Here is a 5,811-nt window from a genome sequence, read left to right as displayed (position 1 = left end):
GATCTTTCATGGAAATAAATTCATCCATGCTAATATAAAAAATATGAGTGCCTAGAACATTCAGATTGAGCACAATTCTCATTCTGGTTAATTTTAAATAGGCTTAGGAGAAAACTAATTCAACTTGCCTCCTCCGTCCACTAGGAACTTAAGAACTGTAATATAAAAAATTTCCTAACAGGTAAATCCAGCAAATCTGTTCAGCCCTAGAGAAGGACCCAGTGGAGTCCACCTATCAAAGGCCAGACCTTCCACCCTCACTCTGGACTCCACTTGAGTCTGAACCTCATTCTATGTTAAATGTTCTAGTTTCTGTGTCTTATCTCTCTCGGATCCATCCCACTAACATTTAAACATTTCAGTCTCTCCTGTCTTAAAACATGCATCCTTAGGTCTCTCATCAACATCCTCGCCCACAATTCTGTTCTTCCAGTGTCTCCCGACTCACTGTCCAACAAGCCCACCCGTGCAGCTGCTGAGAATCCTGGAGTCTCCCCCAACAACGAATCACCAAGTCCCTCTGTGATAATGCCTAAAAAAATCTCTCAAACATGTCACCTCTCTCCATACCCTCTGCTGCTTACCCAAGTTCAAGCCACCATCGCCTCTGCTTGGCAAGTACAGTAGCAGCCTTATGCGCTGGTGTCCTCAGATCCGCTTCTCTCCTCTCAGGTCCATTCTCCGCATTGTAGCCTACCTAATCTCACCTTAGACATATGGCCAAATTCGTGCTTCAATTTTTTCACATGTAAAGTCCATTTTTTTTTAAACAGACCTCATAGGATTGTCGAGAAGATCAAATGGATACTAGACAAAAGTAATTAGCAACTGTGATGTATAATAAACGGTGGCTATCATTAGTTTATTAATGTACAAATACTTAATAGCAATTGAACTAGTTGCATTAGGAGAGGAAATAATACAATACTCAGGGACTAAATCAAAGGGCCTATGAAGACGTGGTTTATCTGGCCTCCTCCAACATTCCAGTCTCGTCTTAGGTTCAACACACCAGCCTCACTCTTATGAGCCTTCACAAAACTGTCCCCTTTGCCTGGAACGCTCCCCTGTCCCACTTGGTCAATGAACTCTCAGGTTCAGGCTTAAACTTTAATCCCTTCAAGAAGCCTATCCTGACTCCCTCAGCCCCTTCCCAACCAACCTGCGGTCTGGCCCTGCTGTCCTGCTTCCTGCTATATCACACTTAGAGTTGCCTGTTCCATGAGCTTCCCTCCCACTAGACTGCGAGCCCCATGAAGGACTGTGTCTGTAACTCCATCCATCAGCACTGTGAATGGGACAATGTGAGTTTTCAAAAGTTCAATAACTGACTTTAACGATCTAACTGAAAAATACCTGTGTCAGCAGAAGTTGGTAATTGTTGGTATTTCTCTATTTCTTTGTCTCCTTTGAGATTCACCAACCAGAAATGCTGTACACATAAAGAGTATCTTCACTTTTTATTTCTAATGTAAGCTTTCTAATATAAAAGTTGTATTTCTTAACATAACTTACTGAGGGGACAAATCTGCTTGGCCTATTTTGCTGTGACAACATCAGGAAATGGAACACTAAAGAAAAGTTGACCTGCTCTTCCATCCTGGGTTATAACTAATAGCTCGGGATCAGGATCTTAATTTAGAACACATTGTCTTTAACTCACTACCTTATGCGAGTCTACACTTTCGACTTCTAATCACAGGGTGAGAAGATCCCCTAGATTGTTGTCTCTAAGTTTTACTACACACTGTTTCCACAAGAAGTTAAAGAAGACTAGGAGTCCTCACACTGAGCAACATTAAGTATCTTCATCCAGAAGCATCTTTATACTTTGCTTTTTATCCTTAAGCTAGTTTTCTACTGAATTTTACTCTCAATGGGACAAGAAACATTTGGTTTTTTCCCACTAGGTACATTCTGCTTTAATTCCACGTATGTCATGTGAATCTAACGTAAAACAAAAACCAAACCAAAAAAAAAAAAAAAGACCTTATATTACCTGGGGAAAATTAATACATTAAAAAATAAAATCAACCATAAAGGTATAAATGCCCACATAAAGTTCGTTTTACATAGCTTTATTTTTACATGCAAATTTTCTTTAGACAGTACACTTTTTCTCTGATTCCTTTTCCCCTTAAAAAGTTATCTCCTAAAACAGAGTCCTGACTTCTAGCTCCTCAGTCTGCCTTAGGGTTGTCACCCTATTTTTTTCATTCATTGGCAAAGTCAGTATGGCTTCCTCTCTTTCCCATCTTCTTCCATCCCCTACCACCACTTGAATTCCCTACATGTCACTTTCTTGCCCACCAGTCCTCTAGAAGCCAGCAGTACTGAGGAGGCTTGGACTTAGGCATCAGCGTGGGCTTGGGAGAAGGGGCAGAGCGAGAGGAAGCACGCACTCTGAGAGTGGTCCACGCTGTCATAACCCACAAAATGCACACGCTTGGGAACGCAGAGACAAATGACACAGCCAAGGGGTCAGAGGTACAGCAGACCAGGTAAGTGCTCCAAGAGTTTAAATGATGGGGAAAGAGGCTGGCAAGGGCCAAAGGGGGCAGGGAAGGCCTTGAAGAACAGATAGAGCTCGATCACTTGAGAAGAGGATGCAGTTCAGATGAGCACAGGCGTACAATGCACTTACTGAATATGTCAGGTCAACTAAAAATACGAGTGTCCGGTCAGTTAGAAGAGTAGGGAAGGTTACAGAGAATCTTGAAAACGTAAGAATAGATTTGACGTAATAAAAGTCACTAAAGGCTTAAAGCCAGGAGAGTAGAAAATATATATAGCAATTATTTTGGTCATTATTTGGTCACTAAGAAGGACCGCTGGGCTTTAAATCCCAAATCTGACACTTGTTACATTTGACTCCAGTTACTTTATTTCCAAGTTTCAGTTTCCTCTGTAAAAGGAGTACTAAAAACCCCAGGTCACCGAACCATTGTGATGATTAAAGGTGATGATACAAGTAAAAGGCCCAGTGCAGAGCCTGGAATATAGTTAGTGCTCAAGTAATATTAGTGTTATTACTAAGCTGGCAGCAGTAATCCGGATGTGCAATAATTAATCCAAACAAGAGAAGGGCCAATATGCCAAATGCCCATCCCCCGAACATAGAAATGCACTACTCTGTTTTTACCACCATAACTCATTCATCAACACTCCCCAAGCACTCAGCGCACACAGAATTATGCTCCATAGTGTGGAAAACACTAATAAGAAAATCTAATACTCCCTTCCCTTACAGATAGATCTTGATTTCAAAAAGAATATACTTACGGAAAGTAATGGACCATAAATGACAGGTTCCCAAACCAAAGTAGGTACCACAGCAGTTAAAACATGGTCACATGAGGAAAACGTGGTTTCCCTCTTCAGACAGGCCAGGTGCTCTCCACGTGTTCCCCTACGTTGTGGCCTGAACAGACGTACTTCTTTCAGGTACTGAACTTTTCTGGCCTCCAGACGGAGTTCTTGATTGCTAACAGCCACCTGGGTTAAGTCACTTGGCCGGATGCAGGCGGAGGGTCTGGACTGGAACGGCGGTGGCAGAACCGGGAAGGCTCAGCAGGGCCCCACGGTGCAGGCTGCCTGTGAATGCGGTGCTTGGGAGCCACACCACTGGGTCTGAGGGGGTCTCCACCCATGAGCTGTGACCTGGGACTAGTGAGTCACTTCCGTGCTGTCTGATGTGCCCCCGTCTATGAAATGGAGATACAACAGTACCTACCTCACAGTTGTTAAGGATTGAGTAATCATCTGTGAAACACGTAGCACCGTGCCTGGCACGGGGTTAGTTGCTGTTGAATTTACTGCACGCCTACTGTGAGCTCAGTTCTAGAAGAAATAAAAACTCACAGACTTGACATCTGGCAAGTAGGCATGGGGGGCTAGCAGAGATGATGGGACAGTGGAGACTGAGAGGGCATTTACACAAAGGTAAATGACATCCTCATGACAGGTGAGTTCTTCAAGGGACCACAATTAGATCAAAACCCAACAGCTGAGGACTGAGCCTCAAAAACAAACAAAAAAATCCCTCTGAAGAAAGATGAGGAGTCACGTAAAGTGTGATTATAAAGGTGTATCTGATCTACTCTAAATAGAAAAGAAGCAGGATGCTACAAAAATGAGAAACTCATAACTGGAAAGGAGATAACTGCCATGAATTACAAAAAGAATAAACATGAAATTGTAAAAGAAGACAGCTAAATCATTAAGAGTGGGAGAGGGAAGCAAGGAAACCCACTGTGGAAAACAGTATGGATTCTTCAAAAGACTAGGAATAGACTTACCGTATGACCCAGGAATCCCGCTCCTGGGCGTATATCCAGAAGGAACCCTACTTCAAAATGACACCTGCACCTGCACCTGCACCTGCACCCGATGTTCACAGCAGCACTATTTACAATAGCCAAGACATGGAAGCAGCCTAAGTGTCCATCAACAGCTGACTGGATAAAGAAGATGTGGTATTATTTATACAATGGAATACTACTCAGCCATAAAAACCAACAACATAATGCCATTTGCAGCAACATGGATGTTCCTGGAGAATGCCATTCTAAGTGAAGTGAGCCAGAAAGAGAAAGAAAAATACCCTATGAGATCGCTTATATGAGGAATCTAAAAAAAAATACAAAACAGAAACACTCATAGACATAGAATACAAACTTGTGGTTGCCAAGGGGGCAGGGGGTGGGAAGGGACAGACTGGGATTTTAAAATGCAGAATAGATAAACAAGATTACACTGTATAGCATAGGGAAATATATACAGATCTTGTGGTAGCTCACAGCAAAAAAAAAAAAAAAGTGACAATGAATATATGTATGTTCATGTATAACTGAAAAATTGTGCTCTACACTAGAATTTGACACAACATTGTAAAATGACCAATACTCAATAAAAGAAGTAAAAAAAAAAAAAAAAAAAAAAGAAAGTAGTGTTTTGCCAAAAGGGCTGCCATAAAATGAACCTAAAAAAAAGAGAAAAAGGTGTATCTGAGAATCAAGGGTGAGAATCATGTCAAACTTCTAGTAACAATGATTCCATCTTATACTTGTAAATTGTTAGTTTTTCAGTTACTCCTGGTGATTTAACTGGATTCTAATAATGACTCCACAAAGGAGAGAAATTAACTCTATTTTACTAATGAAGAAAAACCTCAGAAATTAATTACCCAAGATTACATAACTAGTAAGTTATAAAACAGGAGATCAAAACCACTACTATATACACTCTCCTATAACGCTTCTATAAGAAACAGGACATTATCAATTTCATCCAATGGAGCAAGTACTATACCTCTACCACCTTTTAAAAAAATAAAAACCAAATGACGAAGGAATTTGCTTAATATTAACCAATCAGAAACAAACGTGCCCAGAAAATAAAAAAATACCTAACATTCTTCCTATTTGCCCAACAAGTCAATTAGTACCTTCTATTTACTTTCATTGATTAAAAAAAAAATTCTTTGTTCATTCTCTTAAAAAAATATTTGAGCATTAAATACTAGCCAGTTATAGACTTTCTTGGTTCTCAAAGAGCTAAGCAGGGGAGAGACACTGGTAAATACAACTTTAATTTAATGTGATAATTGCTACAATGCATATATATACAGGGGCACTGATCCAAACCCGGGGAGAGGCAGGTGTGGTGCTGGGAAGGAGATGAATGGAAGAGGCGTGGGAATTAGTTGGGTAACACACCGACAGGGAGCTAGAAGGTGCCAGGCAGTGTGCATGCAAACAGGCTTTGGGGGAATCAATAATGCTTTACTGCAAAAATGCAATATCCACTCAA

The sequence above is a fragment of the Camelus ferus genome, chromosome 29, assembly GCF_009834535.1.
Source record: "Camelus ferus isolate YT-003-E chromosome 29, BCGSAC_Cfer_1.0, whole genome shotgun sequence".
NCBI classification, from domain to species: Eukaryota; Metazoa; Chordata; class Mammalia; order Artiodactyla; family Camelidae; genus Camelus; species Camelus ferus.
The sequence above is the reverse complement of the archived record's forward strand: the minus strand, read 5'-3'. Positions refer to the sequence as shown.